The sequence below is a fragment of the Enhydra lutris genome, unplaced genomic scaffold (assembly GCF_002288905.1).
Source record: "Enhydra lutris kenyoni isolate GAN:26980312 unplaced genomic scaffold, ASM228890v2 scaffoldscaffold27, whole genome shotgun sequence".
In the NCBI taxonomy this organism is placed as follows: domain Eukaryota; kingdom Metazoa; phylum Chordata; class Mammalia; order Carnivora; family Mustelidae; genus Enhydra; species Enhydra lutris.
In genome coordinates, this window is record NW_019154111.1 from 8,417,001 (window position 1) to 8,429,945 (window position 12,945).

Sequence of the window (12,945 nt, forward strand, 5' to 3'; positions counted from 1 at the left end):
GGCACTAGACAAATCCGTGGTACTAATCAGGGAGGAGCTCAGCCCCTCTTAGGCTCTTTCTATAACCTGGTTTCTAGGTGCCACTCTTGTCTCCCCCATTAAGATGAGTGAACACGAGCTGAGTGCTTGAGGTTAGGGAGTTTCAGAACTACAGATAGCATATGGTTAAGAACACCAGTCCTAGAGTCAAACTGCCTGTGTGCCCTGATTCCACCATTGACTAAGGAACTTAACGCCACTCTACCTAGTTCATCTATAAAATGGGGACACTAGTAGAATCCATTTCATAGGGCTGCCATGAAGGTTGAATAAGATCAGACATGTAAAGCATTCAGAGAAGAGTCTTGCACATGGGAAGAACTCAACCAATATCACCCACAACCACTGTTGGTACCACCAGCATCGTTATTATTACTGTTATTATTATTGGGTTTTTTAAGGGAGCATGCAGTCTAGCGGATGAGAAAGACTACAGCAGAAAGCTGGAGGAACAATACAAACACTAAGAAGGTCACCAGAGTATGCTACGCACGCAGAAGCAGGAGACATCTTTATTCACCATCCTCATCACCTACTCTGTATAGTCTCGTTTGTCCCCGTGCCAACGTACACAGATTTTAAAAAATAATGCCCCAGATTGCATGTGAGGAGTGCAGAGCCTAATGTGTCTCCCGATGATCACACAGTGCTTCCATGAACACAGCTCAGTTTGCGCAGCCGTATCGCACTGTGGGCTCGAATGAAGCTTTTGGTCAAATAAGACCCCCAGGGCCTTTTTACGTCAACGGCTGCCAAGTTACACGGTCTCTGTCCTGAATTCCTATAATGCGTCCTGGGACCTCAACGCAAGACTTCGCATTTATCTTTATCACATTTCATGTTGTTAGTTTTGGCCAAGCACTGCAGCATGTCAAGATAATTCTGAATCTTGATTCTGTCAACTATCTCGCATCTTATTTCTATCCCCTCCAGAGTGGTGTCACCGGCACATGTGATCAGCGTACCTACTACTACATCCTCACGCAAGATCACACGGATAAAAATGTGGACCAAGACAAGTGTAAGAGAATAGTCTGATGCTTCAATTGCAGAAGCCTCTGCTCACCTGAACGCACCCACTAATCACCTGGGGTCTGACTGTTTAGGCAGCTTCGAATTCACTGAGTAGTACCCTTTTTTCATTCTTTTATTCAAAATGCCTTGTCAAATGCCTTGCTGATACTGAGATACACTGGGTCTATAACACTGCTGAATATCATTTGAAATTTTAAAATGTCCTGGATGCTGGTATCTCCTTTAGATTTGATGAGACTATCGATATCTACATCCAGGTTACCAATAAAGAATCTATGGGGTAGGGGCGCCTGGGTGGCTCAGTGGGTTAAAGCCTCTGCCTTTAGCTCAGGTCATGATCTCAGGGTCCTGGGAGGGAGCCCTGCATTGGGCTCTCTGCTCATCAGGGAGCCTGCTTCCCCCCCTCTCCCTGCCTGCCTCTCTGCCTACTTGTGATCTCTGTCAAATAAATAAATAAAAATCTAAAAAAAAAAAAAAAAGAATCTAGGGGGTATAGTTTAATAGATCACTTAAGGGCGCCTGGGTGGCTCAGGCAGTTAAGCATCTGCCTTCAGCTCAGGCCATGATCCCACAGTCCTGGGATCGAGCCCAGCATCAAGTTCCCTGCTCAGCAGGGAGTTTGCTTCTCTGCCCCTCCCCTGGTTTGTGCACTTTCTCTCCCTCCCTCTCACTCACTCTCGCTCTCCTTACGTAAATAAATAAAATCGTAAAAAAAAAAAAAATAGATCACGTAAAAGTTGTGCCAAGATGTATGAGTATGTAGGAGTGTCACTCTTATGTAAGAGTGTTACCACTTTTACAGTCCCATTTTAGGCTTTAATCTGAAGGGTGTCCTTCTCAGGGTATGCTATCTGCCCTAAAAACAAAACAAAAACACAAAACAAAACAAAAATAACTCCCAAATCCCAGTTGGCTTAAGGCAACAGAAATTTTTGCTCACGTGAAGTCAGGTGAAGTGTTCCTGATTGACAGGCTGCTTACCATGTGTCATTCTGGAAATCTAGTTTCTTCCATCTGTGGCTTCACCCTTTTCTTGGTCCTTGGAATATTCTGCCCTCAGCCACTAAAAGAGAAAAAAAGAGAGACGATTACATGTGGAGTGTTTCTGTGGTCCAGGCCTGGAGCACTGTACGTCACCTCAACGTTTTTCGCTGGTTAGAAATCAGTCACATGACCACCTCCACCTCCGTGGAAGGCTGGGAAGTACAGTCTAATTATGTGCCCAGTAAAAAGAGGACATGAGTGTGAGGAACACTAAACCTTGCTTGAAAAGAGAGAGCAAAGATAACTTAGGTGGAACACACATTTTCTTTCAAGTAAGTGTGGGGCTAACCCTGCCAGAAAGGAAGGGTTTGACAGACCGGACTTGTAAGAGTTGGGTTCTAACTCTAAGTCCATCATTTACTGGGTAAGAGGCTTGGATAAGTCCCCAAACTGTAAGATTTCTAGGTCCATGAAGTACTGTTAGCATGTTTCATCCAGCCCTAGTCCAGTGCCTGGTACACAGGTTGTACAATAAACAATCATCCAATCATTGCGTGAATATATGAATAATTTTTCTGGACTTGTTTACTTATTTCCAAATTTTCTCTACCTACCATACTGGTTGTTGTAAAGATCAAATGGACCGTGGCTATAAAAATGGTTTGAAAACTAAGAGACATTATAAAAAACAGAGAATATGAATTTTACTCATATTTATGTAAATTTGTATCATTTGTTCATATTCTTTTTTATGATTTCATTTATTTATTTATGAATATTTTTTAAAGGTTATTTATTGATTTATTTGTCAGAGAGAGAGAGAGAGAGAGAGAAAGGAGGGATAGAGAGTGTACAAGCAGGGGGAACAGCAGGTAGAGGGAGAAGGAGTTTCCCCACTAAGCGAGGAGCCCGGTGTGGGGCTTAATCCCACAACCCTGGGATCATGACCTGAGCAGAAGGCAGACACTTAACCGACTGAGCCACCCAGGCATCCCATTTGTGTCACATTCTGTGTTTGACCTCCTCTGCACAGTTTTCTCTTACTGTACACAGTAGAAAATAGACAATCTCCAAAACTAATCAAGGTAAAGCTCTGCCCTAGTTGTTTCTCCTATGGCTTGAAGTCCAATCACCAATGTCTCCTCTCTAGTTAAATTTAAGAAGCAGGTATGAGTGCCTGTTGCGGTCAGGGCATGTTCTAAGATTTGGGGTGATATAGGACTAATCCAATTTGCACTAAAATAGATAAAAATACTTGTCCTATAGTTGAGGACCCATCTGATAGCTTCATATACGAGGTAGTACTCACCTAATTTTTTAAAAATGGTGAACTGTTCAAGAGAGAAAAATCAAAAACATCACTAAAACCAATAAAAAATATATTTAATTAGAGGTCAGATTACAGATGACCTTAAATGCAAGGACAGGGAATTTAGACTTTATTCCACAGGCATCATGGGGGCCATGAACAGTGGTTAAGTCAGAAAATCATGCAGTCAAAGTGTTCTTTTAGAATGATATAACTGAGAGATGGTATCTTAGACAACCCAGAGGAAAATGCATTCAAGGGCTAATGCAGAAGTCCTAGCAAAAGTCATAAAGGTCTTGAGCTAACAGTAAGGGGGGAAAACACAAAGCATAGATGAAAGGACTTCTAATTCTGATAATATGGCAGACTAACATAACTTGAAATATCTCCCTTCAAGTATGCCTACAATAGCAGAATAAAATATAACCAAAAAAATGTTAAGATTTTATTTATTTATTTGAGAAAAAGAGAGTGGGCACAAGCACACATACAGGGAGGGGCAGAGAGGAAGGGAGAAGGAGAGGGAAAGAATCTCAAGAAGACTCTGCACTGAGCACAGAGCCCCATGTGCAACTTGATCTCATGACCCCGAGACCATGACCTGAGTAAAACCAAGAGTTGGACGCTTAACCGACTGAGCCACCCAGGCATCCCAACAACAACAAAAAATTTTAAAGGGCTCCTGGGTGGTTCAGTGGGTTAAGCCTCTGCCTTCGGCTCAGGTCATGATCCCAGAGTCCTGGGATCGAGTCCCGCATCGGGCTCTCTGCTTGGCAGGGAGCCTGCTTCTTCCTCTCTCTCTCTCTCTCTCTCTCTGCCTACTTGTGATCTCTCTCTGTCAAATAAATAAGTAAAATCTTTAAAAAAAAATTTTAAAGCAAAATTAAGATTATAGGAAAGAAGGGGGAATCACAGGAGAAAGAATGAAACCAAATAAATCAGCATATAAAGTTATACTCCATTTGCCCTCAGAAATTGGAGTGAGTTACAGATCTTCGAAAAACTTAGAACTTGGATTTTAATGACCACAGGAGATAAGACCTTGAGCCTGCACAAAATAGGGGTAGAGATGAGACTACTACATGAAGCCAGGACCCTTGTAGGCCTGAACCCATCCTGGAGAATACTGATCCTTCCTACCCTCCCCCCCCCCTCAAAAATTCCCTAACCACCACAGCAAGATGACACAGAAACTCATTTGTCTCTCTTTGTGGAAAAAAGCCTTTCCTGAAAATGTGAAACCCCAGACCTGGTCTACACATGAATTTGGTTTTTGAAATTTCCCTACTGGAATGGCCCAGAAACTTTCAAGCCAAGAAATTAATGTAAAAACTGGTCCCCGGCTAGTAATATTTTGGGAGCACCTGGCAGAAGCAGTTACAGAAACACTCTAGAGAGACATTCCACAATGCAGAATACAGTTAGTTTCACAAAAATAAGCAAGCCCCTCACGAGATGAGTTCACAATAAAAGAAATGGCAAAACACTGAAGGGACAAATCCATCATTGGGCAAGAGTCAATAGGAATTCACCACTGTCACCCCTCCCAACTTCCAAAGAATGGAGCTACTACAACAATCTGAAAGAGAATATAAAATAAGAATGCTTAGAATAAAAACATTACAAAAAGAAAAAAAAAAAAACACAAGAAAAACAAGGTGCCATGACAAAAAAATGCAGAAATTCTAGAAATAAAATACATAGTTATTGAAATTAAAAACTCAGTTGGCACACGAAACAGTAGATTAGACATGTCTGAAGGAAAATTCATGAATAAGGAGCCCAAGCTAAAGCATCATACCAGAATGGATCCCACAGAAATAACAAGATGGAAAACTTGGAAGGGAGGTTAAGATAGAAAAAGTAGCAACAGAAGGTTCAATAAGTCTAAAAGGATTTCTAGAAATGAAGGAGAGTGTTGCTGAGGCAACACTGGAAAAGGTAATGGTGAGAATTTTCTAATTTGATGAAAATCATAAATTCTCACAGTGAAGCAGTATACACACACACACACACATAATATATGTATATACAAACGTATACACATGTTTAAAATATAAATATGTAAGTATATATAATCACATTTATATATTTATTTATAATATACATATTTTATTTATAAAATATCTAGTTATAATATACTTGTTATTAATAACATTTATATTTATAATGTATTATATATAACTTATAATTATAAATTATCTATAATTTATGTATTTATGCACTTATTTTTATTTATGTGTAATTTATACATTTCTAATATATACTTATATTTATTCATAATGTATTATATATAATTATTGTAATTTGATGAAAAACATAAATCCTCATGATGCAGTATACATATAAGTATAAATACATAAAATATATTTTTACAAGTACATAAAATATTATATATATATACGTGTGTGTGTATGTATATGTATATATATATACACATGAATGAATGAATCCTGGGCAATATATATAAAAATTTGTCAAGGACCATCTTTTTTGGCGGTGACGTATTCTCCCATCAAACACCACCAGTGGTAGCACTCTAAGGATTCACGGCCGTCTCGGCGCAGTTGTCATTAGCCAAATCAGCTGCCACAGGCCAGACAGTGTATTGTTCAGCTTTGTTCTCTAAGGGAAGGCACTCTCATAGGCACTCATTTTGTCTATGTATAAGATAGAAGTTTCTCTTCGAAGTGACTGATGAATGAAAGGATCAGGCTGGGAGTAGGTAGAATGCGGAGCAGCATGAGGACAGTGGAGGGAGCTGAGGTATACATCTAGCGGGCTGAATTTTTCTATGCTCTGTACCCGCATGTACAAATGTATCTGTGCAAGAGCTTTAAGTACATAAATGTGCTGTCTTCTTTGGCAGGGTCACATTCTAAACTGGAATTTGAGACTGCCCTCCTCGGCTTTCACTGATCTTATGCCTCCATTAAGAGATTTGGGGACTTCATCCATCATAATCCAGTTACGATTCTCTCCATTTAAGGGAGATGTTTGTTTCGGGTTTTTGTTGTTCGTGGAGATGGTTCTTAAGGCAGAAAGTGACCTGTCTTCAAGACTCCTTTTCCTCTATGAGGCACACAGAAGACAAGGACTTACGTTACATTTCCCATGGAAGGCACTGTACGCAGGAAGCCAAAAGCCCCTCACAAAGGACTTTTAAAAAATATATGACACTGTATCTGGTCATCCCTTTCCTTCCTGGGATTTCAGGTATGAGTAGCTTTTCCAGGTTTCTAAGTTAGCATCTTTGTGGATTTTTTTCCTTTTAGTAGTAATATCATCAGCTTCCCAACACATTTCTTCATAAGTTACTGCTGCAGGACTTCTGAAACCCCTCAGAACCTGGACCCATGCTGGGCGCTCAGGAACCACCAGTGCACTGAGCTCTTTCAGAAGACTGTAGAGAGCGTCCAGGATTGCACACTGCACTTCCCCCATCAGAAGCTCACTTCCCCCCAGGTACCCCAAGGGAAGAAGCACAATGCCCACAAACACTGTCTTATCTCAACAGACATTCATTATTACTCAGCGGTTTCCTCCGAGGGGCTTGGTATTTATCTACCTCCCAGAATGGTCTCAGGTAGCCATAACATTTTACCAAAAGTTCCACACTCAACTTTCAAGTCCCTTAGAATAGGTAATAGGATGATGTGTTAAATTAAATGCCAGGGCATCCCAGGGACCCCACAGCACTTAGAGTAAGTGTATACATTTATTTCTCCAAAGAGCACAAAGTTCTACCTACACACACAGAGAGAGAAATACCATTCCTTTAGGAGTGTTTGTTATCCAAGTAAGTGTCCTGCATGACACACACACACTCGCCAGATTATAGGCATATATGGTATTACTACCCAAGTTTAAGTTCTAAGGTTTATGTCAATATTTCACCCGCCCAAACTCAGTTATTCAAATATATTGGATGGCGTTTGTCAGTGTATTTTTCTATCAAGACCCTCCAAATAAACGAAGGCGTATACATTTTGAATTACGTGCTACGAGGAGGTGATGCATCAATACTGAGGCATTTCAAAGAGAAACACTTGTGCCGCATCTACTCAACACCATCTGTCTTAATGAAAATTGAAAACAGTGACTCTCAAACACCAATTTTCTACAGACCCAGATGGCGGGCATCACATGAAGTTTCTGGGTGGTACAAAATGATTCACTCTTGAAAAATAAAATGAGTAAGTCTTCTCATGAATTCTGAAAGGAAATAAAAATCTAGCAGCTTGGATATGATTTTAAGAAATTATTCTTTATGGGAAACATTGTTTTATTTGAGCATTACCTTTGGATATGCAAAGAAACTAGAACTGTGTTCATTTTCTCTATGTACCTCTCCCCATGCTATGCAGGCCCAAGAAGAATTTGTTCTCCTGTGTAAAAACGAGCTTCTCCTCTGTAAATCTCTGGTAATGTCACTACTACACATTGGTAGCCTTTTGAATTTTAATAATTTATTAATATATATAACTGCATAGTATGTTCTAAATCTATGGTATAACATTGTATCAAATGTATTATATGCTAATGTGATGGTATATAATAACAAGTATATATAATAAGTTATATACATAACTTATAATAATAATTATGGTATATAATTTAATTATCTGACATTATTAAGCATCCAATACATCACCAAAAAGATGTATACAAAATATAGTCCCTGACGTCAGAAGGCCACAGTTTTATCAGAAAGGATTCTGACCTCTTCTATTATATCTAGAAGAGATGTTCTTTCCTAAACACCCCTGTGCTGTTCTCCCACGCCTTACCCCTCCCTGTGGAGGAGCGAGTTTCCCGGATGGAACTTACAAAGATCTGCCAGGGATGGGCATGCTCTGCCCCCCCAACTACAGGAGCCCAGTGTGCTCTAACACCACCTGTGATTGCAGAGGAGTCTGTCAAATTCTGGTATGTCCCTCTCAGGGAGCCCATTGTTGCAGCACAACAAGGCACCTTTCTTCAGAACCAGTTTTATCAATAAAAAAGTATTGTTTTGATCTTATCTGCCACTCCTCCCTCTCAAGCAGGGAGAAGGGTGTAATTCATTGCCCCCCCTCCCCCGGCCAATCCCAGCAGGGATAAGACAGGTAACGGGTAATTATAACACAAAGCACACTATGATCAGTGCGCTGTGAGCTCCAAAGAGGAGATCATTAGCAAAGGAGAACTCATTTCCGTGGACAGAATTACAAAGTAGCAGAATCACAGTGGAGACCTTTCTGCCCCAGGGCCCAACCTGCTTCGGAACTTGTCATAATTTTTTATATATGGCATATAATCAATAAGCTCAGTTATCAACTAAATCATAAATAAATATGGTCATTATGTCATTTTTGAGTCAGAGTTTTTGTTTCTTGCTGTTGGACATAAAACTACAGCATGTGCTTATATGTTGGTGGCCAAAGTCAAAACTGGTAGGGGGGGAACCTCATGGGAAATAAAACTGGAGAGGTAGTTTGGAGCTAGAGGTAGAGGGTCCTACTTGTGTTGTGTGCATCTGAGTCTTCATGCGTTAGGTATGAGGCAGCCAGTAAAAGTGTCTGAGCAGGGAAATAACCAGCTTCGATGGGTGCTTCAGGAATTAACATGGTAGTGCTGTGTCAGAGTATAAGGGGCAGCTCAGGAGAGTAGGACTGGAAGCAGGGACACCTTACTAGGTGACTATCCTTAAAGGAAGTGGAAGGAAACCAGATCTTGAACTAGCGGGTATTAGCAGGAATAAAAAGGAAAGAATGAACACAAAAGATACATGTTTCAAAGAAAATTAATAGAACTTGACCGCTACTCAGATGTGTGACAGAAGAAAGGGTAGAATTAAAGATTCTAGCAAAGTTTTGAGCTGGTGCAATTAGAAAGATCTTAATTAACAGAAACGGGAAGAAGTAAATGTTCAGGAAAGGAAATATTGACTTAGATTTGAGTCTGCTAAGAGCAACACCCTGGTAGATGGGTGGAAACTTCCAAAGAGGAGCTGTCAGCATTAGAGACGGGGTTTCAGAAATGAGTCACAAACAAGGAAGAAGTAAAGCCATGGGACTTGGGCTCCCCAAGAAACCATACAGAAGTGAGGTTGGAGTAGAGGGCCAAGGGCAGCTTCTAAGGGGAAACATTTCAATCTGGAAAAGAAGACAAGGAGACACCGGGATAAAAGGAGATATGAGAAATTATCAGGGAAGCCTAAGGAGTTGAGAATTTCACAGGCATGGGGAGGTGATTAGGATGAGGGAACAGGGTCAATCATATAAAGTGATTAGGCAAAATTAGGATAAAAAGGAACACTGCATTTGGTAACCAGGTGACTAGTAACCTTTAAAAAATTACAGAGTGGTAAAAGCTGAAGCCAGTTTACAATTAAGGAGCGAGGGAGTGGTATCCGGGTGGAAGCAGTTGACATAGATGACTTTTTGAAGAAGCTCTGTGATGAACAGAAATAGGGGAGGCACTTGCTTAGAGGGGCCAGCAGAATGGAGGGAAGGTGGGTGGGGGGGGGGTGTGTGTGTGTCGGGTTGGTTTCTTGTTTGGTTGGCTAGTTTTGGATAAGAGGAACTTGAGTATGATTAGTCAGGGAGCAAGGGCCAGTGGTGAAGCGAAAGAGAGGGAGCTGACGTGAAAACGACAGAGCAAAGCTTCAGGGCTGGCAAGAGCTCCAAACGAGAGAGAGGGAGAGAGACAGACAGACAGACAGACAGGAGAGAACGGCAGGTGAGCAAGCAGAAGGAAGCTGTAAAGGGTCCATTACCTGGGCGGCGCCTGCTGCTACCACAAGGTGTTCGGAGATGGCCCTCGCCTGTCCTCGTGCCGCTCCAGCGCTGGTGGCACGGCGGCTCGCAGTCCCTGCCCCTCCGCGGTGTGGCCTCGTCGCTCTGCCTGAGCCTGAGCCTGGCCTACCGCCAGAGGCCCTGCGGCGTTCACGGGCGGCTGCGCACACCGACGAACCCAGGATCATCCGCACCCATGGAAGGAGCAGTTGGAAGGCCTCAGTGCCACTTTCCCCGCGGAGGTGCACCAGCCAGAGAGGGAGAAGCCCGTGCTAAGCCGAGCTGGCGGCACTGGGGCAACACCACGCAGGCAGGCCGGTCGCGTGTCACGAGCTCTTCCGGCGCCAGCTGCGTGCGCAGCAGGAGGAGGCACGCTCGCGCATGCGCAGGCTTCACTGCTTCCACGGCCTGGGAAAAGAGGTGCTGCTGCTGCGGTCACTCTTGGAAGAGGTGAGAGTGTCGGGCCCGTTGAGCGTAACGTGGATGGCGCCTCGGTGGCCCTCCTGGACCTGAAGAAGAAGCTGGAGTCTTTGCTGAGCTGGCTGGCTTTCGTGCGCCGGGTGTAAGAGGAGGAGGTGGCCAAGCCGCTGGCCACGCGGCAGGCGTCGTCACAGGCCACTGTGGAGGTCGACATGGCCATGGCCAAACCAGAGCTGAGCTCCGCAAGGTGCGAGATATGCGCTCAGTATGAGTCCCTGGCTGCTGGGACAGTGGAGGAGTGTACCAGTCCAAGTTTGCCAACCTGAACTAGCAGGCACTGAGGCCGTCGGGACCACAGGCGCCACGAGACTCACAAGTCCCATCGCTAGCTGAAGGCACGCACGATGCGGACTGGGGCCAAGGAATTGCTGGAGAGGCAGGTGCTGGAGCGGGAGGGGCGGCAAAGCGCAGACGTGCCTACCTACCGGGATAGCACTGGGCAGCTGGGGGGCGATCTCAGGAACACCGAGAGTGTGAGAGGGCCGGCCCTCTTCAGTAATACCGGGACTCGGTCAATGGCAAAATGGCTCTTGGTATTGAGACAGCAGCATACAGGAAACTGCTGGAAGGCGAGGAGACACGTTTTAGCACCAGTGAATTAAGCATTGCAGGACTGAACTCAAACCTCCCAATCCAGGTTATCTGCGCTCACCTAGAATTCTCAGTTCTGCATCCTCCAAAGTTTCAGCCACTGGGCTGTTTCTTAGCAGGAGGGGGCTTCTAAGACAGCCTCTAAGAAAAATCTAGGTAGGGAGGAATTTCGAAGACATATTGGAAGAGACAGTATTATCTACCAAGAAAACCTTCAAATATAGAAGGAAGCACTACTTTAAGCCAAAAAATATAATTCTGTTGCTTAACAAAAGGTAATGCTTCTGGGGTACCTGGATGGCTCAGTCTGTTAAGCGTCTGCCTTTGGCTCAGGTCATGATCCTGGGGCCTGGGATTGAGTCCTGGAGTCAGAGTTGGACTCCCTACTCAGCAGGGAGCCTGCTTCTTCCTCTGCCTGCCACTCCCCCTGCTTGTGCTCTCTCTCTGTCAAATAAGTAAATAAAATCTTAAAAAAAAAAAAAAAGTAATGCCTAACGGGGTAATGTGCAGGGGCATCTGGCTGGTTCAGTTGGTACAGCATGCAACTTTTGATTTCTGGTTTTGAGTTCAAGCCCCACCTTGAGTGTAGAGATTACTTAAAAAAATAAAATCTTTAAAAGTGGGGGGAGGGGGCACCTGGGTGGCTCAGTCAGTTAAGAGGTTGCCTTCGGCTCAGGTGATGATTCCAGGGTCCTGGGATCAAGTCCGGTGTCAGGCTCCCTGCTCTGCGGAGAGCCTGCTTCTCCTCCCTCTGCCTGCTGCTCTGCCTACTTGTGCTCTCTAACTCTCTGTCAAATAAATAAAATCTTTAAAAAAACAAAAGTGGGGGGAGAATATGCTTTTGATGTGTTAAAGAGCCTATTCCTGAATCAAAACACCTGTCACCACTGTAAAATGTTTTCAAGATGTCAGTTTCCTATTTAATATTGAGTGTTTTTCTCTACTAAGAAAACCACCTCTTGGGTTGGTGCAGACTCACAAAGAAGTTATGGAAGAATCTAACTTTCTCCCCTAAAGTGCAAGCTTCAGAGCAATGGATGATTTGGGTACAGAAGACGTACAAAGTAAAATACTAAATCTGTGCTCGTTATCATTTACTGTGAATTGAAAGTAAAACTTATATCCACTCACTATACCCAGCCATCAGCCAGCTATATAATGTCACTCTAGGTACCTAAAACATGAAATCACTGTCAAAGATAAACCAGTGATCCCTGCCTTACTCCACTCTAACAGAACTGTTACACAAATGGTGGGTGTTTGTTTAATGGACACATTCCTTCCCAACTTGTTCAATTCCATATATCCCTTTTTTTTTTTCCCCCAATTCAGGAAAAAAAAAGCTAGTGTAGTATTTCATTTTAAACACATTTAGGTTCTTCTTAAAAGAACTTACCCCCTTTAGCTGTCTTTGCTCAATGATAAAATTAGATAAATGTTGACTATTTCTATTATTCGTGTAATGACTTCTCCTTGTCCATTTCTATTTTGTAAATTAAAAAAAAATGGCAGTAAAAGTTTTAAGGGTTGCCCCCAATAAAATAATGAAAAGAGTCCCTAGTTTTTAGGCTTTCAGCTTATTCAAATCCATTTAGTTGGGGGGAAAAAAACCTATTAAGAATATAGCTTCTCGGGGCACCTGGATGGCTCAGTGGTTAAAGCCTCTGCCTTCAGCTCCGGTCGTGATCCCAGGGTCCTGGGATCGAGTCCCGCGTCAGGCTCTCTGCT

At 42.9% G+C, this 12,945-nt stretch overlaps 1 pseudogene; it reads left to right on the plus strand.

Moving 5' to 3' along the window:
* Window positions 1-693: 693 nt before the first annotated feature.
* LOC111151903 lies at window positions 694-11,473 on the plus strand (annotated as a pseudogene).
* The last annotated feature ends 1,472 nt before the right edge of the window (window positions 11,474-12,945 follow it).